Source organism: Pinus tabuliformis, chromosome 2_2 (assembly GCF_031772625.1).
Source record: "Pinus tabuliformis cultivar Carrire ecotype Pingquan chromosome 2_2, CPIR1, whole genome shotgun sequence".
NCBI lineage: Eukaryota > Viridiplantae > Streptophyta > Pinopsida > Pinales > Pinaceae > Pinus > Pinus tabuliformis.
The window spans coordinates 136,576,734-136,602,822 of NC_142300.1; positions in this window are offsets into that span (position 1 = coordinate 136,576,734).

Sequence of the window (26,089 nt, forward strand, 5' to 3'; positions counted from 1 at the left end):
GAGAGGCTGCCCGCAGTGTTAATTTTAAACTGGCGCTACCCGTTGGGAGGTGCGCTACCCGTTGAGCTGTAAAAGCCAGAATCACCTCAAACTCACTCAAATCTTCTTCAAATTTTCAAATTGGGTTGAGGTAGGCTCTATACATGTTGTTTGATGGGTTGATGATGGTTATGGGTCTACATGCTTGCGATTATGCCTCCAAGAATACAAGGGAAAAAGATATTTGTAACTGTTTGTCAATGTGGGCAGAATGTTAGGGTTTTATGTTTGTTTCAAGGTTTTTTTGGTCCCATTTGATTCCCTCCTTTGTTCCCCCTTTTCTTCACAAATTCATGCTTATGTCTCTGCCCTTATTATTTGCAAAGAAATGTAAATTCCCCCCCATGGCTTAATATGTAAACCCTATCCCTCCCCCAAGTCCAAAGAAGGTTGTCCGAGGCCCTCAAGAGGAAGAAGAAGACCAACCCACTCCGTATCTTGGCCGAGGCTTCTCTCACTCACCATGATACTCATTAGCCTCTTCCTAGCAGCTAGCACAAGAAATTTTGAAAATTTTGAGGCATTTTTGACATTTTTGGGAAATTGACAGGTTTTGGCCTTTTAACGGGTAGCACCCCGTGCGCTACCCTACGTGGGGGAAACTCAGAACGGGGAAAACTCAGCATTTTTGGAATTTTCATGCAAAGTTACACCTACCTATGGATGGACTTCAGTTTTTATGGAGATTTGGGCTTCCAAAAGCTCAAAATACATGCAAATTTTGACTTTCTGCCCCTATTTTGAGTTGCAGAAAGCTGTCTTGGGAGAATTGAGTTTTGAGGGGTCAAATGAACTCCAAATTCAAAAATTACGGTGGGGTTGGAAAGAAGACTCACAGACCTTTCCAATGAGATAGCTTGCACCTGATGTGGACACTGGGAAGGCCCTCAAACAGGCCTCTCAATGTGCGCTACCCGTCAAGCAGATGTGCGCTACATGTCAAGGAAAATTGCCTGTTTTGACCAGTTCGGCCAGAAAAGTACAGTTTTGACTTGGGTTACCTTTTTGGGCATGTAAATCATGGATTTTTGTGTAACTTTAATGGCTCTAAGATACTTTTACTCTCCTTGATCACTTCTAGAAGTTTCTTGAATGTAAATGGTAAAAATTTAATGCATGGATAGGTTTCCTAAGTTTTAGAGGCAAGTTGTTTTGACTGCCTAGGTTTTAGGGCTCAGTTTAGAATTGGTTGAAACAGCTCCTAGGAAGCTGAGCTCGACCCCTAGAGGTGGGGAAAGGAGTTAGATCATCTATATTATGCCTTCTCTTGCTCATTTTCATGGTTGGACTCTTGAGGGAGAAGCTCTTATTGTATATTTTACTTGTATCTCTGCAATTTGAGGAAAAGGAAGACCAGGGTTTTGCAGACATCATTGGGATTCTTGTGGACTATTGTGTTGATGGTGTGTTCTCTTATTGTAATTGTAAGTGTGTTTATGTGTTCCATCTCTTTCTTTACTGCAGCTTATTAAACAAATGAAGTGATAAAGTTTGAATTCATGCTTGCCATGCTCAGCTTTCAAATTTGTTTAATGTTTATGTTTTCCACTGTCTAGAGAGGATTCAAAGTCATTGTTTTCCCTCTTTAGCTTCTCTTTTTCTTCCTTGATCATCCATCTCAGCTAAAGGCATCAGCACAAACTCCTACCTTGCCCCAAAGACCCACCTGCAGAAACTGTGTCAAATCCCCACACCCTAAAATTGCAGATCCTCAATTTGCCACCAAAAAACCCCAAAAACTTTAAATCAACCCTCCTTATCAGTTTACTAGCCTAATATCAGTGTTCCTAATTGGGTCAGCTCATCCTATTGAATGATCTACCGAGTTTGACCGGAGAGAGCCTTCTCATACCCCGTAGGGCTAGCTACGAGGTGAAATGGTTTGATGTTGCCTTGAAGGTTTACCTTCCTCAGCCTAGGGTGAAATCTCAAGCGCTAACATACTGGCGACCATACTGGGGAGAACAAATTGGTTGTTTGCTTATTGGCGTGTTTAATTCATAAGCTTAGACGGAGTCTGAAGGTACGCCAGGTAGCCTTCGAAAACACTTTTGTTTTACATCAACGTAAGTAGATAAACGCTCCTTCAGTCGACCTCCGTGAGCTAGTGAATGTAACATGGCAATCTGCAATTTACCCAGTACATGTATCAAGTTCAGATCTGATTGTTGATGGTGGACAACGATCAGACACTTGCAAGGCTGAAATCATTCACTTGGCGACTCCAAATCATTTTTGAGATCAGATCCAAAGACTCCACTGGAGGATGATCCCGACCAGCAGAAACATGAAAGGCGAATATGGCAAGATCAGGTACTCAAGTTGGAATTTCATCCAAGACATTTTGTTCTTTGTCATAAATTATTTCTTCTCTTTTCCCACGAATGTCAAGAAGGCTGCGTTGCAAAGTATATTGTATTTGAGAAGAGATCCTCGGCCTGCAGTTGATTCTTTCCTTTTGAAAAGTGTGAATACCAAAGATTTGCATGCCTTTGAGCTTGATCAAGATCCTTTTCCCAAATCTTGTGATGACCGTGTTCACATTGATGAACCTCAAGAGACCAAGACTAATTCTATACCTGCTGTACATACCCCTACACCTTGTAAAATTCCAGATCGGTATAAACTGCTTGTTTTACCTTCCGTTCTTCATGCTTTCCCCAAAAATTATGATCTATACTTGCTGATATTTGATGGTGAAAGTAACAAGGTCAACGCTGAGCAACATGTCCAGAATTTTGAGAATTTTCTAGATCTTTTTGAAGTTGATGAAGAAGATGTCAGTATTAGGATTTTTGCTCTTTCTTTGCAAGCCAAAGTGAAGAGTTGGTTCAAAGCCCTGCCTGATGTGAGCATCTCAGATTTCCAGCAGTTCGTCAAAGTTTTTCTCGACAGGTGGATGATCGGACAGAACCTTCTCTTGACTGTAGAAGAGTATAACCAACTGAAAAGATTGCCAGGGGAGACAGTACAACAGTTTTCAGCGAGATTTAACCATGTTTATTATTTGATCCCAATTGATATAAGGCCTACTCCTATATCTGCTTTCTTGCACTATCCGGGTGCCTTTGATCCGGAGATGGAGTTTCAGCTAAGAGAAAGGGATATTGCAACACTTCATGAGATGCAAAACAATGCAGTAAGTGTAGAGGCGCATCTGCTGATCCGAAGGGAAAGGTTGAAGGAAGAAGAGATGAAAAACATGGATCCGGGAGAATCAACATCTCTAGAGGTAAAGCTTGACGTTTTGGTAAGTGCAGTAGAAGAGATGATGGACAAGATTAACGCAAGGAATGCTTATGATGTTCAAGATCATGGCGCGCTGATTAAAGAAGAACAAGTTGCTGATTCAAAATATTTTGTTTATGATCCCAGTTGTCATAGTGATTGTTTTATAGATCATTGTGAAGAAGAGAGAGCTGTTGATATGACGTGTATGTTTGATGATGATTTGCCTCATTTTGATCAGTATGACGATGATTATGTTCTCCAAACAAAAGCTAATCTTGCAGACGAACCAACAACTAGTTTGTGGGAGGAAGAGGTTCACTTACAACAGCTCGAATACAATGTTCAGCCATCACATATCAGCTATGACAGTGACGAGGAAAGTGCAGCAAATTTTGAAGTAAGTGAAGGATCTTTGCCTTTTTGTTTTGATTCATGTCAGTTCATTAGGGACAACTTCCATGCAATCAGAAATCAGCTGTCAACAAGTCTTGATTTGGACCATCTTGAGAGCAAAGAAAATTTTGTTCAAGACTGTTCATATTCAGATTTGCAAGCCCCGAAAGCCATTGATTGTCAAGTTGCAGCTGAAGACTTGGAAGTGGACACACATGATTTAATGATTCAAGGTGGCTCCATACCATTTTGTTTTGAATCAATTCAGTTTTTGAAGGGTAGATTGCAAAGTAAATCATTTAATGTTGAGGATGAGACAGATGACAAAATTCTTGAGCAGCCTGTAACATCAGATTTGCAGTTACCAAATGAAATTGAAAGGCAGATTATAGATGAAGGTGTGGCAGCCGAAATACCTGATTTGATGATGCAGGAAGATTCTATACCCTTTTGTTTCGAAGCATTTCAGTTTATAAGGCAGAAATCTCAAGAACAAGATGAGCAACATGTAGGCAATCATGTAATCACAATGGAACCAATAGAAATGGGATTGCAGCAGTCTTTTCACGTTTTTCATGATCCAATAGCTGATGTTTTGGATGAGGTTTGTAGTCAAAGTCTTTCTCCATTGACTACATGTGAGCTTGAATCATGTGCTGATATGAATTTGATCCGGCAGCCGGTTTCTTTGTCATTTTCAGCAGAGGCCTCATCACAAGGCTCAAATCAAAGTTTGCATTCATGGTATGAGGAAAATAGAAGTAATCCATTCGATGAGCTAAGTTCCAGTGTGCTTGAATTTCAAGATCCTTATGCAGTGTTTTTGGATGTGGATAGAGAATTCATATCATTCTACGGATCTGTTTCTAAGTCGTCATGGGAGTTGCATTTTATTAGTTCTCTCTTGTTGGTCATAAGTGAGCATTTGCAGAGAATTCAAACAGCAGATGGTATACTTACTTGGTTGCACTGGTTGTTTCATTTCACTTGACCAGGTGATGAATGAAACTGTTAGAGTAGGTTTTGATGAATAAGCTCCACTTTGAGCATCATTTTCAGTTGGTCGATTGTGTTTAAGTATCGAGTCAGTTTTTAGTTGAGTCATGAGTCCTTTGTTAGTCCATTTTCAGTCTTGTTGTTAAGTTAGTTTGAGTCGGTTTGAGTCAGGTTTCAGTTAAGTTTCAGTCAGTTTTCAGTCAAGTTTTCATTCAATAAATGAGTCAAAGTCTTGTGTCGTTTGCCGAAATAATGACTCCATTGCCCAATAATTGTAAGGCACTGGTCTGCTCTCCCAGAGGTCTACGGTTCTTGGCACCTCCAAGGAGCTACCATCCCCATTGGAGCCAATGTTAGTGTCAGTCTTTCCAGCCTTCCTACAGTGATCAAATATGCTCTTACAAAGTGGTCTCAGAGTGTCAAGGTCAAATTTTGTCATTTCAGTGAGTCTTCAAGCAAAATTTGGTCACTAGGCATTAGGCCTAGGGTTTGCCCAAATGTCAGTCCATGTCATCATTCAGCTGAGCCTATCATCATTCAGAGGGTTTTCATTATCATGTCAGTGTCGAATGAGTCATTTCACACCTTGTTCATGCTTCAGTTGTGCCTTGGCAAGGTCATTTCCCTCTCCTAGGGTTTTGAAGCCAATTTCTCTTGGACGGCCAAATCATCAGCAAAACTTGTTTCCTGATGTTCATACACCTTCCCCTATCCTTAAAGTACCTTATAAAACACTTCCCATCCCTTAGATCCGCCAAATTTCTCATTTTTGCACAAACCCTAGTTTCTAGCTACAACCTGGCAATTTTCTAGGTTGGGCCTGTGTTTTGCCATTTTGGACCCCTTCCCCTCACTCAATCTCTGAGATTCCACTTTCCCGTGCTTCCTAACATCCCTCCCCACTCCCACAAATTTCCCCAAGAATTTAGAAGCCCCCTATCCCCTTCATTTCGCTCCATTTCGACAAAATTCCTTGTTTCACACATCGGGAAAGGTGACACTCAAAAGCCGTTTCTGAGCAATAAAAGATGAATTTTTCAAACATGAGAGAGGTTTTTGTCAAAAACATGCCAAGGAAGAAAAACCTCCTTCACTTTTTACACAGGTGTCATGGTTTGAGAGAAATGTCAAGAATTCCGTTGCCTCAGGAGAATCAAAGACACCTCTGAAGTGACCTTGGGAAAATCAAGTTTTCTCCTAGCTGGGTTGGCCAAATGATTTTTGTGATGGGTAAAATGATAACTAGACACAAATATCTTTCCAATGAGCTATCATGAGCTGAATTTGGGGTTGAGTAAGGCATTCAAAAGTTGACCGCAACAGAACTCTTCTTTCAGGCAGCCTCATTTGGCATTTTTGACCAGTCTTGGGAGAATTGAGTTTTGAGGGATCAAATCAACTCCAAATTGAAAAATTATATTTGGGTTGGAAAGTAGACTCAAATAAATTTCCAACGAGCTATCCTACGCCCGATTCTGATACCGGAAAGGCCCTCAAACAAGGCTGTAAATGTGCGCTACCCGTTGAGAGGCTGCCTGCAGTGTTAATTTTGAACTGGCGCTACCCGTTGGAGGTGCGCTACCCGTTGAGCTGTAAAAGCCAGAATCACCTCAAACTCACTCAAATCTTCTTCAAATTTGCAAATTGGGTTGAGGTAGGCTCTATACATGTTGTTTTATGGGTTGATGATGGTTATGGGTCTACATGCTTGCGATTATGCCTCCAAGAATACAAGGGAAAAAGATATTTGTAACTGTTTGTCAATTTGGGCAGAGTGTTAGGGTTTTATGTTTGTTTCAAGGTTTTTTTGGTCCCATTTGATTCCCTCCCTTGTTCCCCCTTTTCTTCACAAAGTCATGCTTATGTCTCTGCCCTTATTATTTGCAAAGAAATGTAAATTCCCCCCCATGGCTTAATATGTAAACCCTATCCCTCCCCCAAGTCCAAAGAAGGTTGTCTGAGGCCCTCAAGAGGAAGAAGAAGACCAACCCACTCCGTATCTTGGCTGAGGCTTCTCTCACTCACCATGATACTCATTAGCCTCTTCCTAGCAGCTAGCACAAGAAATTTTGAAAATTTTGAGGCATTTTTGACATTTTTGGGAAATTGACAGGTTTTGGCCTTTTAACGGGTAGCACCCCGTGCGCTACCCTACATGGGGGCAACTCAGAACGGGGAAAACTCAACATTTTTGGAATTTTCATGCAAAGTTACACCTACCTATGGATGGACTTCAGTTTTTATGGAGATTTGGGCTTCCAAAAGCTCAAAATACATGCAAATTTTGACTTTCTGCCCCTATTTTGAGTTGCAGAAAGCTGTCTTGGGAGAATTGAGTTTTGAGGGGTCAAATGAACTCCAAATTCAAAAATTCTGGTGGGGTTGGAAAGAAGACTCGCAGAAATTTCCAATGAGCTAGCTTGCACCTGATTTGGACATCGGGAAGGCCCTCAAACAGGCCTCTCAATGTGCGCTACCCGTCAAGCAGATGTGCGCTACATGTCAAGGAAAATTGCCTGTTTTGACCAGTTCGGCCAGAAAAGTACAGTTTTGACTTGGGTTACCTTTTTGGGCATGTAAATCATGGATTTTTGTGTAACTTTCATGGCTCTAAGATACTTTTACTCTCCTTGATCACTTCTAGAAGTTTCTTGAATGTAAATGGTAAAAATTTAATGCATGGATAGGTTTCCTAAGTTTTAGAGGCAAGTTGTTTTGACTGCCTAGGTTTTAGGGCTTAGTTTAGAATTGGTTGAAACAGCTCCTAGGAAGCTGAGCTCGACCCCTAGAGGTGGGGAAAGGAGTTAGATCATCTATATTATGCCTTCTCTTGCTCATTTTCATGGTTGGACTCTTGAGGGAGAAGCTCCTATTGTATATTTTACTTGTATCTCTGCAATTTGAGGAAAAGGAAGACCAGGGTTTTGCAGACATCATTGGGATTCTTGTGGACTATTGTGTTGATGGTGTGTTCTCTTATTGTAATTGTAAGTTTGTTTATGTGTTCCATCTCTTTCTTTACTGCAGCTTATTAAACAAATGAAGTGATAAAGTTTGAATTCATGCTTGCCATGCTCAGCTTTCAAATTTGTTTAATGTTTATGTTTTCCACTGTCTAGAGAGGATTCAAAGTCATTGTTTGCCCTCTTTAGCTTCTCTTTTTCTTCCTTGATCATCCATCTCAGCTAAAGGCATCAGCACAAACTCCTACCTTGCCCCAAAGACCCACCTGCAGAAACTGTGTCAAATCCCCACACCCTAAAATTGCAGATCCTCAATTTGCCACCAAAAAACCCCAAAAACTTTAAATCAACCCTCCTTATCAGTTTACTAGCCTAATATCAGTGTTCCTAATTGGGTCAGCTCATCCTATTGAACGATCTACCGAGTTTGACCGGAGAGAGCCTTCTCATACCCCGTAGGGCTAGCTACGAGGTGAAATGGTTTGATGTTGCCTTGAAGGTTTACCTTCCTCAGCCTAGGGTGAAATCTCAAGCGCTAACAGTATGGAGATATAATAATTTATCTCCAAACCCAAAAGTTTAGGCCTAACACCTCTCACTCCGAACAGAAATGTATACGATACCAAGCAAAAGACTACATGATCTTCGGTGATACACTTTACCGTCGTGGTATCGATACAGTTCTGAGAAGGTGCCTCACCCATGAGGAGGCCGAAAAAGCCATGAATGAGTGTCATTTAGGAGCTTGTGGGGGGCATCAATCTGGATATGCTACAGCACAAAAAATCTTACGAGCAGGATACTTCTGGCCAACAATGTTCAAAGATTGCATAACCGCAGTCAGAAGTTGCCATGCTTGTCAAATTTTTGATAGGAAAACTAGAAGACCACCCGCACCTCTATAGCCAATAGTTGCTGTAGGGCCATTCGCCAAATGGGGCATCGATTTCATGGCATGTAACCCCACCTCGACCGGGGGCATGGGTATATTATAGTCGTCGTTGACTATTTTACCAAATGGGCCGAGGCGATGCCTACATTAGATAACATTGGTGAAACATCTGCCCTTTTCTTTTTCAATCATGTAGTCGCCAGATTCGGCGTACCACAGGCTATAGTCACGGATCATGGATCACATTTTCGCAATCACATGATGCTCGAATTAGCTGCCAAACTAGGATTGTCTCACGACAGCTCTACTCCGTATTATCCGCAAGCCAACAGACAAGTTGAAGCGATCAACAAGGTCCTGAAGCGCATGTTGCAGAGGATGATCAGAGTTCACAAAAGAAGGTGGCACCTAATCCTATACTCAGCCTTGTGGGCTTACCGAACATCGGTAAGGAATGCAACCGGGTTCACACCCTTCCAACTGGTATATGGCCTGGAAGCAGTCTTACCAGTCCAGTGCGAAATCTCGTCTCTTAAACTCGCAATCGATCTCCTCCCCGGAACTTCAGAAGAAGAGGCCCGTTTCTTGGAATTAATCCAATTGGATGAAACCCGTCGTGATGTCGCTTTGGCTAACGAAGCCCATAAGAAACGAGTCAAGGCGCAGTTCGACAAAAATGTCAAACCCCGTGTCTTCCCAGAAGGTGACTTGGTCTTGCTTTACGACCAAGAATCCGATAAATTGGGAGCAGGTAAATTTAATTCTTTATGGATGGGCCCCTACATTGTTAAATGAGTGTTAGCAAAAGGAGCCTACGAGTTAATGGATTATGATGGAATTCCACTGGTGCAACCTTGTAACGGGTTGTACCTCAAGCGTTACTATGCTTAAATAGTAACCAATATGCTTTTGTTGTATTTTGTTTTCGCTAAAGTGTTCGTTTTGGTCGAGTAATCCAACTTTTTACATTTATTGCAGATGTCAAACCTTTTGGAGACATGTGTTGGATATGCCGACGGAGCGAGTCGTAGTTCGCGGAACCTGTCCTCCGCAGCCTGGGCCATTTTTGATCCAAGCAGTGAGTTAGTAAGTTTTAGAGGTGTATGTATCGGTCAATCAACGAATAACATCGCTGAGTATAGCGCGTTGATAGAACTACTCTCTGATTCCATCACCCATGGTATACGCTGACTAATCGTCATGCTAGACTCACAGCTCGTAATACTACAACTCAATGGTATATATTCCGTCCGAAACCCAGCTATTTATTGCATGTTCCTAAGGGTTAAGATTTTGGAAAGACAATTTGATTTTATTCAATACCAACATATTTCCAGAAACTTAAACACATTAACCGACTCATTAGCAAACTATGTGTTAGACAGACATTTGCAACATTTGTAAAAAGAAACACATCATCAATGTTTTACATGTGGATCATACAGCTCAACCAGAATAAAACCCGAAAATCAAAATATATATATAGCTGTTTATGGTTTACATATAATGTTCTGTAACCAAGACAAAATCGGTCACATGACCCAAAAACTCAAAATGCTAGGGGGCACCCTAGTCTAATGATGCTCATGATAGCAAGTCACAGCCTGTGCGATCATGCGTAAGAGGCGAGTCCATCGTCTAGGCACACCAGTAGTATGTCGCTGTAACTGCAAAGGTAGCTCGTCGATCCTCACATCGGGAATACCAAGAGTAAGGCTCTCAACTTGCTCCTGCACAGCTGTGAGAGTCTCGGCCACATCAAGGTCACGAAGGATAACCCTCCCGGCAGCCTCTCCTACTGGGGCAGCGGCCGGCACTCTCAGACGGACTACTGGACGAACAGGACCAACATCTGCATGAACACAAGAGTTTGATTAAAAGTCTTGATAGAATAAAGCACAAGGACATTATAAATAAGAACAGTAAACAGTGATATGGTCAAAGATTTTACCAATAGCGCCCCACTGCTCGCCATCCGGTAGTACTAAATCCGGATCACCCCGGAAATCCATGCCAGCATATGGATACTCGGCATAAGCCATCTCCTACCGATCAAACTACCTAAAGAAGGTATCAGAAAACGAAATCTGAGACTGACCAGCATGCCTAGACATATGGTCAACCCATCTCTGCATACGTGGTTCAGTAGGAGGAGGTATGTCGAGTGCAATGTACTGCGGCTGCATCAGTGGTATTTTCTCCAAGGCAAAGGTGGTCAAAATAGAACCAAACCCAAAGTTCTTCAACCTCCCGTCCTTTATCTTGGTCAACTGACTCTTCATCACAAGAAGTACTGCATCACACCAGTTGAATATTTTCGGTTGAAGGCATTCCAAGGCATGCTGCATATAGGACCTGTTGGCTACATGAAGAGATGCACTCCTGGCCATCCTACCAAAACTGAACAGGATAGACCTGATGGACCTGTCAGTGATGTCTCGGATAATGATCTTGCCATCTTTACTCGGCTGAGATCCTTCCCTGCAATACTAGTGGACATAATCTCTCACAGAGTCACTCCCTCGGGCCGAACCTGACAAAGAAATGGGGGCACCCCACCGCGACAAGCCAGTCAAGAAGTAAATGTCTACTGCAGTCAAGGGGATGGATTTGCCCCTAATATGGAAAACTTGATTGATAGGATCCCAAGCATCGAGCAAATACTGCAGTAGGTTGATCTCCTGTCTCATGCTAGAGATGCAGAAGAACTTCAGCAAACCACAGTTCCGCAGCGCGTTCACTGTCACAGGATCATGTAGGGAAATCATGTCCTCTTCTTCATGTTCTCGTTCTCGCCATGTAAGGGTCATTTTGCTCCAATATCTCTGCAAAAATAAACAAGAGAGGAGAATAAATCCTAATTTTGATGAGAAACAGGGAAAAATTTCATTAAAAACTGTGCTACATCTTTCCTTTCTGTGCCCAACGCACCTACACATGTGTTACAGGTGCGTTGAATGTCAAGTCACCTTCATGATGACCCACAATTAGCGTAGGTTTCGATAGGCCTAGGGTGCGTTGATGGTAGAACGCACCCATCAAACCCCAGGGGCTCAGAAAAGCAGGGACTGAAGCACATAATGCAGAAAAGAAACCATGAAATGAAAGAGCTCAGGTTTAGCTCCTACCTGGTCCAGACGGTGCCGAGAATCGTCCACAGAATCTCCCGAAATCAGCTGATGAAAATCAAGGGGGGGAGGCACCTCCAAAGCTCCAACAAACCAAGTTCAAATGAAATGGTAAAATGAGAGGTAAAAACACTTTTTAATTGCTTTTTACGTAGTTCAAAGTAAAATATTAGCGTTTTAATCTCATTTTCAAGCAAATGTTGTTCATTTCTAACTAGTTTGATGAAGAAATTGAAAGAACAGTACTATCTTTGAAAAAGCAAAGCTATTTATGGTAAAAAATCAAAACAAGACCATGTTATCGAGCAGTTTTAGCACATAGTTCATGCTCGTTAAAAAATAAACATAAGACCGAGCAAGTGTTTCAACCCGCGTTTAAGCTCGTTAAAAAATGAACTATCCTCCAGTAAATAACCACCGTGAATGTAACATTATCAGCCATTAAAGCCTTGGTCGTGTTTGCACCGTCACCTCCACTTTTCCATTGGCCGATCATTCACCTCCATTTGATTGTTTACCCATTTTGAGGAACAGCTGCGAAGAGTGATTTCACTAGCCATCCTTGTGACACTGTCGTGCTTGGAAAATTCCAACCCTTACCTGGAATCAGCTGCTACCCATTTTATCACTCGTTCCTCAAAAGACGAGTCTTCTTTAAGCTCTTTTCATCTGACTCGTAAAATATGAAAAGATTGTCGAGTTTTGGCCTTCCAGCTCGTTAAAGCGACCAGAAGAGCTATCCCTCCTCTAGATTTTAATCTTTTTGGACCTGAGGGATTATTGCACAAAAAGATCGAGCGCTTGTTTTGTTCGGCTCGTTAAAACTATCGAAAATTCATCCCTTCTGTATTGTTTTATACTTTTTCGGAACTAAGGGATTAGATGACGAAAAAGGACTTTCGGAGTTAACTTTACGTACCTTTTCAGACTCTCTAAAAATGAAAAGGACCGAGTTATCTTTGTCGTTAGACTCGTTAAAAACATTAATAGCGACAAACTTGTCTTTAAACGAGAACGAGTTTCACTATCGCTAGGCTCGTTAAAACATAGCGATGGGTTTGCCCGAAGGGCAAATTATAGAACAAGCATATGTTATCCTCCTCAAGCTTGACAAAAATAAAGAGGTACTGGTCAGCAATGACTGGGGAAAAATTGGGAAGGAACTCAAAGAACCTTTATTGGTAGCAAGTCGCTCTTGAACATGACACTTCCACTCCATGCCTGAGTCGGGTTGGGTTGTTTCATTCACCGGTCACATCACCATGGTCTCGCCATACCATCCACCTTTGGGGTAAATGCTACGAATCCATCATATAAGTGTCGGCGATATGTTCAAGAGAAGTCATCCAGAGAATTCAACTGTGTCCCATCCACTACCATACATTATACTTCATTCTTTCATGACCGCCACCCTGAACCATATATCATCAGATCGTTTTCACCTCCATCAAAATCATTTGCTCTGTTCCGTGTCACTAATGTGGGATACATTAAGGCCCTCCTTTGACAGATCGCTTCTTGTCGACATCAACTCATTATCCAAGAAGTTGATCTAGGAACACCCCCTTCAGTACTTTGAAGCTTGCATGCCTCAATGGCAAGTTTCTCACTTCCGGCGACAGGTATACATCAATGACCTTCGACCGAAAGATTTTGCATGGTGTTCGACGCCAAGTCCTTTATTCACACCACATGAATTGTACTGCAGTACCTTGAGGGTCATTATCATTATCGGTGATTCCTCTCGCGCTTGTTAACAGTTTACATCATTAACTGGTAATCAAGTGATGTCTTTCCATGTTCGACTTCAAAACATTTCTCACATGGATCGAATTGTACTTAGAGTGAAGATCGGACGAGATTGAAGACCCCGGATCTAGTTTCATCCATCCGGGCTGCAATATATATTCAGGAAAAATAAAGACATTGGCATGTGCAGCATTGCAGAACAGATAATCATCCTACCAAAAGGATAATGATTTCATCAGAATCATCAGTCTACCATCAGACGATTGTCTATCCTTTGTACATAAAAATGAATTTATAAAGCTGAGCATGGGAATGCCCGCCTCAGCTAGATCATGAAAACATTATGAAAAATAATGTATTGTATTGTATCTTATTACAGGTCTCCTCCCAGCATTGAAAGAACTTCGGATCCTCCTAATAAAGCATTTCACCTGATAAATGACCTCATACATTAGGGGGAAACTGTTATAGACATTTTTGTGCCTTACAGCTATAAGCATGAAATGTCTATAAATCAAGGGATCCTAAGTCCCTAAAAATGTTGTTACAGCTCCTAAAGGAACAAGGTCAACCAATGACAGCTTCTCCGAGAAGTTCTCCACCAAAAACCACTCAGAACTAGTCAAATCAGGATCAATTCAGAAGCTCCACTAGCTGCCTGCATTGCAAAGCACCCAAATACACTGGCTAGGTGCGTTACAACGCACTTGAATGCACTACCCAGGTGCGTTGAGCGGGTAATGACAAGTGGCAGAGTCATTCAACGAGGTGGAAAGACCATGGAAGCTTCCAGAATCTTCTCCAATGACACTTGCCTCACTGAATTCGACCAAGTGATGAGTAAGAGGCTCTCAGTCTCCAAGTGGAAGCAAGAACTGACAGAGAGAAGCCACAAGTCAAAACATAAGCTGACTCATCCTCTCTGCTTACATCTATATATGGATCCCTCATCCCAGAGATCCAGGGGCTGGAATTTTGTACTTTGCAGAGAATTGCTGTTGGTTTGAGATTGAGATTAGTACATTGGGTGATTTATGCTTTGTTGGAGGAGAGGAAGGGATTCCTTTGCTGGGAGGTAGATGCTGGATCAGGACTCACTTGGTTGTATCTCCTCTTGGACTTTCTTATCATATAAATAAAATTATTTGAGTTTCTTCTACATGCTTGTATATCAATGATGTTTTGTTATATTTGCATGTTTAGCTTAATATGGTCCTGAGCTTTTTATGAATGTAAATCTATATCTTCGTGTAGTTTCTCTCTTTTGTGATCTTGCAGGAATTCAAAGAAGCTGGGCCTGTAAGGGAGCAGGGAGCTGGGAGCTATTGAAGAGAGGAGCGATTGTGTTATGCTCTTAACCTGCAGAGTAATACCCAAACACAGAATATGCGAAGAAAATATACCCAGAACATAGAATATGCCAAGAAAAGATACCCAGAACACAGAATAGCAATGATTTTATTATTCAGAGAGAAATGTTCACAGGCCTCTTCGAGGGGGCAACCTCCAATAGAGCAGAGCTCGATTACAAAAACAAGACACGATACTCCTCGCAGGGAGTCTCTATCCTTTATAAATGACTCATACATGCAATACCACGGGCCAATACCGTGGGTTTTATTAATACCATCTATCTAATACTACCGCCCATTTGCAACTAACAGTGGTCCCGTCATTAATTGCGGGTTAACCACTTACAAATATTAATATGGGCTTTATTGACTCTTAACTATGACGTGATCCCATGACATAAATAAGGGGGTTAGGGTGGGACCCTAACATGCCCTCCCCCTTAAGACTAGCCTTGTCCTCAAGGCTGAAGCTGCGGAAACTGCTGAAGAATAGTGGCTGGTTCCCAAGTTGCATCTTCCGGAGAGGTGTCTTTCCATTTGACGAGGACCTCCTTAATCTTGCAGCCGCGCAGGTGCTTGTCTCGTGTGTCTAGAACCTGTTCGGGTTGAAGCCAGATTGACCCTTCTTCGTCTAATTCAGGTAGACTGGTTTGAACTCGGCAATTGTTCCGAATCACTTTCTTGAGGCACGATACATGGAAAACTGGATGGATTTTTTCCGTAGGGGGCAAAGCCAACTTGTAAGCCACTTCTCCAATGCGCTGAAGTACTTGGTATGGTCCATAGAATTTTGGAGCGAGCTTTTGACAACCCTTATCTTTGAGTGATGTTTTCTTATATGGTTGCAGCCTCAAAAATACCTGATCCCCTTCTTTAAATTGGCGCTCGGAGCGATGTTGGTCGGCCTGTTGCTTCATGCGGTTCTGAGCTTGATGAAGATTCTCGCGAAGATGGGCGAGCATGGTTGCGTGGTGTTGTAGGAGTTGATCCACTGCTTGTACTTTGGAGCATCCCTTGAGATAAGAAGTAGGGGAAGGTGGAAGTTGACCATAGACTGCTTCATAGGGAGTCATTTTGGTGGTGGCATTATAGTTGGTGTTATACCACCATTCAACCAGAGGTAACCACTGTGCCCAAAGGTGTTGCTTTTCTGAAGTAAAACACATAAGGTAGGTTTCTAGACATTTGTTGACGGCTTCGGTTTGACCATCTGTTTGCGGATGATATGAAGTACTGAGTTTGAGTTGAGTGCCTTGTATTCTGAAGAGTTCCTGCCAAAAATTGCTGGTGAAGATCGGGTCGCGGTCGGACACTATAGAAGTGGGCATGCCATGTAATTTGAAGATCTGATCCATGAAAGTTTGAGCAACCAAGGTTGGTGTAAACGGGTGGGGTAGGGCGCAGAAATGAGCATACTTCGACAGTCGGTCCACAACCACCATGATGACTGACTTGTTCCCTGACTTTGGAAGACCTGTAATGAAATCCATAGAAACCTCCGTCCAAATTGAGGCCGGAATGGGCAATGGTTGTAAGGTGCCTAGTGTGTTGATAGTTTCCCCTTTGTGGCGTTGACAGACATCACATTCGGCTACGGACGTAAGGACATCCTTTTTCATATCTATCCAAAAGAATGATCTTTTGGTGTGAGCATACGTCTTCTGAAAGCCCGAATTTCCTACAATGGGAGATGAGTGCAATTCTGCCAAAAGGCAACTTTTGAGGGTAGATGTTGGTGATATTACGACTCTGTCCTTGTAGCGAAGAATATCATTCTGCCACGAGTAGCCCTTGCTGGAATTAGGATCTACCTGCAATTGAGAAACGAGTTGGGAGAGCCCTGTGTGTGAAAACCATTCCCTGCGAGCCTCTTCAATCCAGTCTGGAATGGGAAGGGAAATTGCGAGCATAGTACTTTCCTCCTCAAATTGGCGCGATAATGCATCTGCTACACTGTTGTCTTTCCCTTTCTTGTAAATGATCTCATAATCATATCCCAACATTTTGGCTAACCATTTATTTTGTTGTGGGGAGGATAGGTGTTGCTCCAAAAAATATTTAAGACTGTGATGATCTGTGCGAATTTGGAAACGTCGCCCCAATAAGTAAGGTCGCCAGGTCTCGACTGCATGTAAGATGGCCATCATCTCCTTCTCGTAGGTAGATTGGCCCAGATTCCTCCCACTAAGTTGTTGGCTTGTGAAGGCCAATGGTCGCCCTTCCTGCATTAAGACCGCCCCAATACCTGTACCCGAAGCATCACATTCAATGACAAAGGATTTGGTGAAGTCAGGTAGTGCTAAGACTGGAGTGGTACACATGGCATTTTTGAGAGTGGTAAATGCCTGTTGTGCTTCCTCGGTCCAGAAGAAGGAATTTTTCTTTAGGAGTTGAGTGAGGGGCTTCGCTATGCAGCCATAGTTGCGGACAAATTTTCGATAATAGCCTGTGAGACCCAAAAATCCTCTCAAGCTCTTCAAAGACTTAGGTTGAGGCCATTCTTACATTGCCTGGATCTTTTTGGGGTCCACCTTGACACCTTCACACCCCACAATGTGGCCCAAATACTCAACTTCTTCCATGCCAAACGAACACTTAGACATCTTGACAAATAATTTGTGCTTGCGGAGCAGTTGCAAGAGTAGATCTACATGCTGAAGATGTGCCGCCCAAGTGCCACTATAGATGAGAATGTCATCGAAGAAGACAAGGACAAATTTTCTGAGATATGGTTTGAGGATGTGATTCATAAGACTCTGAAAAGTAGAAGGGGCATTACAGAGACCAAATGGCATGACCAAGAACTCATAATGGCCTTCATGAGTTCTGAAAGACGTCTTGGGAATGTCGACTTCCTTCATGCGAATTTGGTGGTAGCCGGAGCGAAGATCCAACTTAGTGAAGAATTGAGCTCCATTGAGTTCGTCCAGCAAATCGTCAACCACCGGAATGGGAAATTTATCTTTGATGGTCAACTTGTTGAGGGCCCCGAAGTCAGGACACATCCGCCACTCCCCATCTTTCTTGAGGACCATGACCACTGGGGATGAATAAGGACTAATGCTGGGACGAATGACACCTGCTTCCAACAATTCCTTGATGATTTTTTCTATTTCATTCTTTTGAGTGAACGGATATCTGTATGGTCGCACATTTGGGGGTTGGGCCCCTGGAACCAAGGTGATGCTATGATCATGTTCCCCTCGCGAGGGTGGAAGCTCATGAGGCTTGTCAAAGACTATCCGATGGGTGTTTAAAATCTGCTGCATCTCAGGATGAATTGGCAGAGACCTGGTTTCAACTACTTGGATGGCATTAAATTGAGCTACCACTCCATCATGGCCCTTTTTTAACAATTTTTCCATCCGATGCGAGCTGATGACAGAGGGGGCTCCCGCCTGGAGGCCACGGAGGGTATGTGTGGAGTTGTTCTGCTTAAAACTCATATATAACTCCTGGAAATCCATTGTGATTGGCCCAAGGGTGCGGAGCCATTCAGCGCCTAGGACAATGTCGCATCCCCCCATGTGTATGGCAAATATGTGGGTTTTCAACTGATAATCCCCCATTTGAAGTTTGACATTTTCACAACGGCCTTCACATTTCATTGTGCCCCCATCTGCAATTTGGACTTGGAAGTTAGAAACTGCCCATACAAAACAATGCGCTGCTTCGACGATTTTTTGATGGATGAAATTATGGGTACTGCCACTATCAATCAAGACTATTACTGGGCGATGTTTAAGAAAACCCCTGATTTTGAGAGTTTGAGGGGAAGAGATTCCTGCCAACGCATTGAGCGAAATAACTGGTTCATCAGATACAATCTCCTTTTGGTTGTCTTCTTCGATCACCTCCGGTTCCTCAAGAGGTGGATCTTCCTCGGTGGAGCTGTAGTCAGTGGCATCTATTTGAAAAAACTTGGGCTCCTTGCATTTATGACCAGGGGAATATTTTTCATCACAATAGTAACATAGTCCTTGCTTCCTTCTTTCGGCCATTTCTTGAGGTGACACCTTTTGGACCTTAAGTGTTTGAGTCGTGTTGTGAGCTTGTGGGGGACGACCTTTATTGGGGAAATTGGGGCGACTGTATTGGGCTGTTATGGCACATTCCACCTTACGGGCTACCTGGCAAGCCTCCGTCCATGTGGGAGGGTGGTGGAGTAGAACATGAGCTTTGATGGCTTCTTTAAGACCACTGATAAAACATTCCGTGTAGAACTCATCTGAGAGATGCTGAGTGCGGAAGGCTAAGGCTTCAAAAGCGGTGATATATTCATCCACTGTACCCGTCTGTCGGAGCTTAGTGAGACGGCCCAAAAAGGAGTCTCCCTGTTCAAAGCGATCTTGAAGAGCTTTGGCAAATTGTGCCCAACTCGGAAAAGGTCCATGGCGACGTTGATGCCATTCCGCCCATTGCCATCGTTCATTGTCCAAGTACATGGTCCCCACTCCAAGATTAGTCCAATCATCTTGGAGACGATTCAATTTGAAATACTGGTTCATTTGTGCTAGCCATGCGGACGGGTGAGAACCGTCAAATTTCCACATATCCAACTTGGGAGGTCGCTGACTGGGTGGTGAATGGGTGTGCCAGAGGTGAGGAGAGTGGCTAGACTCACCCTCATGGTGTTCATGGTCATTATACGGTTCCTCGAGAGCTGGCTCCTTGCCCTTATCGAGAGCTTGCCGTACCAGGCTAGTTAGTCCATTAAGCGTAGTTTTGAGCTCGTTCATATCTATTTCAAGTTTGTCTAGCCTTTCATTGGCCATTGCTTGATCTCTAGTTTCTACCATACACCAACTTGATGAAAAATTGGGACCGCGATTTTTTTTTTTCTAATAAATTGAATGGTACCACCGTGCTCAGCTCGTCGTCCTGATGCTGATGGGCTAGATCACAAATAAGCACTTCCGAAGATCTCAGACTTTTTTTTTTGGAAAACTCCTAACGGAGTTTTACTCCTTCCTGATCAATACTGCAGTCACCAAATCCTCAAAATGTCAATGCCGCCAAAAGTCCTGCGAAAATTATATCCAGGTACAGGAACCCTTCCCAACTACTCCGATCTGGTGGATCTGAGAGAACTGAATGGTGGAACAACTGCTGCTGCTGATCTGATGGAGCTGCGGGACTGATGTCTGCTGCTGCGACACTTGCTGATCTGGAATAGATGATGTGTGATCCCCCGATAGAAAGGGAACTATGGTCTTGAGGAGTGTCAGGTGCTACAGATCGCAATATACATAAGGGTCTGACAGTAGTACTCGGCCCAATGTTGCAGGGCTCTAACTAAGGAGGATCGACCGTACGCTTAGCCGTACAACCCAACTACCCTATCGTACGGGCGAGTAATCTCTTCGAGTGCTGTTCTCGGTGTACTGTAGCCACAAGACGACCGAAGGTTTATCTATGGCGAGGTTTCAAGGGAGCTAGGGGGCTTCCTATATACCCAGAGGGTACGTGGAAGACAGTCCGTGCGCGGTTCTGTCTAATGTGCTACTACTCGAAGGGGTACCCACAGGGGTTACAAGGGAGTCCAACAGACGTGACCACCTCTTGTATTTCCTGCGTGCATGCCTCCCCAAATCTGCAGGTTTATGCGCTTAATGATAGATCCCGTGGTTTAAAGACGCCGAAACACGTCTCTAGCCAAAAATTTTTTTTTGCTAAAAATTTGAGATCCCACCGAGCCCTAGAAAGTGCTCTGATACCACTTGTTATGCTCTTAACCTGGAGAGTAATACCTAAACCCAGAATATGCGAAGAAAATATACCCAGAACATAGAATATGCGAAGAAAAGATACCCAGAACATAGAATATGCGAAGAAAAGATACCCAGAACACAGAATAGCAATGATTTTATTATTCAGAGAGAAATGTTCACAGGCCTCTTCGAGGGGGCAACCTCCAATAGAGCAGAGCTCGATTACAAAAACAAGACACGATACTCCTCGTAGGGAGTCTCTATCCTTTATATATGACTCATACATGCAATACCACGAGCCAATACCATGGGTTTTATTAATACCATCTATCTAATACTACCGCCCATTTGCAACTAACTGTGGTCCCGCCATTAATTGCGGGTTAACCACTTACAAATATTAATATGGGCTTTATTGACTCTTGACTATGACGTGATCCCATGACATAAATAAGGGGGTTAGGGTGGGACCCTAACAGATTGGATCAACAAACTAGCGAAAGACACAGGTTAGTTACATCCTTCCTCTTCATTTACATTTCATAAAGAAGAATACTCAAGTAGTTTTCCTTGTTTGTTGCTAAGGCACTATCACACCTTAGAGTGGGATAGGGGCATTCTGAATAGATACTTTTCCCAACAACATCACCCACAAAAGGACTGGGATTCTTTTCCATTTCATGCTCCAACACAAAATTATGCAAATAAAACTCACATAGCAATCACTGGACTTTCACCCCATAATGTTTACAACAATTTATAAAATCATCAATAATTTTTAACTCTATAGGCACCCCTGCCTTGACAGCCTTAATTTTTAACTGTAAATACCTTTCTAACAAAAACAAAGCGTAATTTTTGGCAGGTGCCCTACATGCTAGAACATCAGTATATAGAGAAAAAAGTGTATCCATTTGACTCACGACTGTGTCTAGTCTATTGGTTACCTTTATAACTTTTTCCTCTGCCCTCTGACATCTATCGAAGGCCTTGTTCTTTGATGCATTGATGTTCTTTACTTGCTGCTGTAACTTTTGATATTTCTCCTGAGGAACAGTTTCTTCTATGAGATTTTATATAGTCTGCTGAGCCTGTGTTATATCCTCTTGGAGTTTTAATACCCTAGGGTCATTTTCCGTCAAAACAATTTTAGGTTGAAGATCTAACCGGATTTTCTTATTGCGACATCTGGTTTCCTCAGTCTGTGTTTCTTTGTCATGAACTGTCCAGTCGGTCGTGATGCTAGAGGACAATGCCTATGTCTGGACGTCCTTATTATAGACTGGTGTGTCTTCTATTTGGGCCTCTGCGTTTGTAACGGCCGCATGTTGTTCCTTGCTATCCCTAATGGATATGGGCTTGGTTTGAGTCCCATTGGCATTTATTTTATGGGGTTTCATCTGGGTGGCTTCATCCTTTGTTCCTGGGGTTCTTTATGAGATTATCCCCATTTTTAGGACCCTTATTTGTTATCTGAGTTGTTTTACTACATTTATTATCCTTTTTTGTTCCTTTCGCAACCTTTTGATTTCATTCATCTTCTTCTTCAAAGAAAAACTGTTTCTTTTCTTGGGCCTGGGCTTTGTTCTACAGGGATTGTACCCTCGCCTTGGCTTATTTCCATATTTTCTATTTGGAACACTTCTTCAGTGTTCTCGTCCTCCTGATTAGGTTTCTCAGGGGAGGTAACCCTGGTTTGATTTTCTATTTCCTGGGTGGCTTCTTCTTCTACTTCTTCTTCGTCATTCATCTCCTCAGATGCACTCTTGCTGTGAGCAGAGTGTTCCTGTGATTGTCCTGCCTCAATATCAAGGTTGAGTGGGTTGTGGGGCTAGATATACTCACCCATATTGGCCAAAATTTGGGCCAATTCATCTTCTTGCAGAGGGTTTTGTAATGGGCTTCCGCTGGGTGGCTTTGCTTCCTCCCCTTCTTCCTCGTCGGAGTGCTTAGTTTCCTCTTCTGGTTCCTCTTCCATATTTTCTTCTTCTTCTTATTCATTTTCCCCTCCTTCAAGTTGTGGGGGTTGCTCATCCTCTGAGCCATATATCTCTAAGGGTTGGCTATTGTTATCTTGGAGACTTCCCAACATTCCCCTTCTTCTCCCCAATCTGGCGGATTGTCTGCATTTCTGCGGTCTAATTTATGTGCTGGTGGTTCTTTTTCTTTTCGGGGCTGGTAAGGCCAATCTCCCATCTATTGAGAATACCAATTCTTCCCAACTAATCTACTACTGAGCAAGACTATAACTGACTATTAGTCGAATTAAGCCGTGATGACTTACTACCATCTCTCTATGACGAGTTTTCCTTGTGCTCCGAGCAGCATCATGCAATAAAGAAATTAAATATGCGGGAAAATTTACACCACATTTTTGTTTTAATATTGATAATAATTTGAGATAGCTTGGTCTTACCACATCCTTTCTCCCATCGCATGTGATGTAGCTTTGCACAATTCTGGCTAATTCTGCCCATGGTTCTCCTAGGGTTGAAGGTAGGACTCCTTTTCCTTTGACAGTAAGGTTTTGTCCTTCGTCCTAGAAGATGGTTATGGCGTCTCGAAGTCTCACTTTTCTCTGGGTCCATACTGGTCCAACAATTGGTAGTCTTGATACTTCGACAATTACCGCATTTGTTACTGTTATTTTCCTTCCCTCACCACGGAACGATGTTCTTGAAAATTCTTTAGAAATTCGATGGCCACCGTTTCGCGAGACTACTGTAGTTGGTTAAGGTAGGCAATCCATCCTGCTCTGACTATAATTTACCATGCAACGTCAGAGATTATTAATGCCTGCAGTTCTCTGCATATTGATCTACCTCCCATTTTGTTCAAGCTTAACACACTGTTAATTTTTACAGAGCAAAAACATAGAAATGACAATGGAACAACAAGCTGTGCATATTGGGAAATATCAATACCGTTAAAATTTCTATTTATGAGTTCTGATGGAGTCATAGTACCTCCAAATAGGGAGTTGACACATATGCTAGTGTATTCTGGAGGTCACTCATGCCCCCTGAAATATGATAGGTCGTCCTCGACCGGCAAATGAAGGAGAAGCGTGCTGGATTGTAGTCGTATAGTAAAAAGAAAGGAATGACGTATATATCCATGACATGATTACAAAAAGCAGCGGATTACTGAAATCGAGGCTTATGATGGAAATTGCGAATAGATATGGAAATGCTATGAAATGATGCAAAAAATAAAGGAGAGGACAACTGACGTAAGTAAAAATGATTATGCGGTCATTATCCACTTTAACCATTATGATTGATTTATAAACGATTTTTCATGTGTAAGAGGTTCGAAAGGGTTATATAACATAATCTCATTTGAAATCAAGATAAAGATATAAGAAAAGGGTTTATAATGACTATTGGTGTATGAAAAGTATGACTTCAATACCATCAACAGAGCTCTGTTGCCCACAGGTGTTCATAACCTTGACAAAGTTGCTTGTTTCACCCTTGGAACCATAACCCTTTATGTATGCCTAGGAAAGTGCTGTGTGATGTTAGAATGGAGGCCATTCTGCTAGCTTGGTAACCGGATGAATCACAATGCCATTCACTAGGAAGGAGTGAAAGGTGGGTAGGCCGGCTCGTGATGAGACCTCCTGTTCCAAGGACTTTTTTATTTTTCTGATATGCCTCTTGGATCATATCCCTGGTGTGGTGGCAATAGTGGGAATGCCGCTTCACTGCTTCCTTATGATCATGGTAGGCTGGCTCTTGATGAGACCCCCTATCCTTCATTTGAAAAAGCATGTTAGTAATCATATAGATATATATTTTTCTCCTTTTTTTATTTTTTTATTTTTTTATTCTATTTTTTTTTTAATATAGCACTTTCCTATTTATATACAGAGGATGGCCCAACACTCCTTAAGAGTAGGGATGGTGGAAGAAGTTTGAACATCTCAATAGAGAAAAATATGCCTTTATTCTTATTCAATAATAATGATCAAAGAGAATTATGAAGATTAAGAAAGAACCAACATGATAAAAATAATCAATCAAATTGGTTTTAGTGAAAATAAATACAACAAAGTGATATATATATTTGTGTCATTTCCTCTTTTTTCTAACCGATACAAAGCAATTTCTCTAAAGATAACGATTTTCTTTGGTTTGCTGATTTTAGTATCCTCTAGTTTTTGTGTTCTTGCATAAATGTGTACCTATGCCTTAAAGGGATCATAAATAGTGAACCATCATTCACAAAAATCCTCTAAATGATGTTTTTTAAGAAACACACACACACACACACAAAATGCATGCAAAAACCATGGTTCTTTTAAGAGGAACAAAAACAAAAGAAAAAAATGCACTCGAAACTACTATTCCTTAAGAGGAACAATAGTTGTTCCTTAAGAGGAACAATATTTGTTCCTTAAACGGAATAGAAAATAAAGCAAGCACGAAATAAAGTATCGATCCTTTGGCAGAATAGCCTAAGATCATTTGAAATCGAAACTGCTGTTCCTTAGGAAAGAACGGCAGAAAGAAAAAATGGAAGGAGGGCTGTTCCTTTAAAAGGAAGAGTAAAACAATCTGGTGAAAGTGTCGTTCCTTCAGAAAGGAACGAAAAAAATGTGGGAATGTTGTTCCTTTCTAAAGGAACAACAAAAATGCGAAAGTGTTGTTCCTTCAGAAAGGAATAGCAAAAATGTGGAAATGCTGTTCCTTCGGAAAGGAACAACAAAAATGCGAAAATGTTGTTCTTTCGGAAAGGAATAGCAAAATGCGAAAGTGTTATTCCTTCATAAAGGAACAACAAAAATACGGAAATGTTGTTCCTTTGGAAAGGAACAACAAAAATGCAGAAATGATGTTTCTTCGGAAAGGAACATCAAAATGCGAAAGTGCTGTTCCTTTGGAAAGGAACAACAAAAATGTGGAAATGTTGTTCCTTTGGAAATGAACAACAAAAATGTGGAAGTGCTGTTCCTTTGGAAAGGAACAACAAAATGCGAAAGTGTTGTTCCTTCGGAAAGGAACAACAAAAATGCGGAAATGCTGTTCCTTTGGAAAGGAACAACAAAAATGTGGAAATGCTGTTTCTTTGGAAAGGAACAACAAAATGCAAAAGTGTTGTTCCTTCGAAAAGGAATAGAAAAAATACGGAAACGTTGTTCCTTCGGAAAGGAACAACAAAAATGCAAAAGTGTTGTTCCTTTGGAAATGAACAACAAAATGTGGAAATGTTGTTCCTTTGGAAAGGAACAACAAAAATGCGGAAATGCTGTTTCTTTGGAAAGGAACAACAAAAATAAGAAAGTGTTGTTCCTTCGGAAAGGAATAGTAAAAATGTGGAAATGTTGTTCTTTAAGAAGGGAACAGCGAGAAAAAACAAAAAAAAATGCAGAAATGCAAAAATCTGTATAGAAAGTAGTTTATACAAGCAGAAAAAAAAAACTTATGTACAAAATTTAAGAACAATGGGATTATTTAGTGAACCAATGTCGAGGAAGGATTATTTTCCTCAGCAAAAATCTGCATATCAGAATCTTCCCGTAGCTGCTGGTAAAAGGATTCCTGAGTAAGCGGTTTATGGTACAGTCACACTTGGTGACCATTTTATTTAAAGGTATGTCCAGATCCATCAATAGTAGTCAAAGTAATGG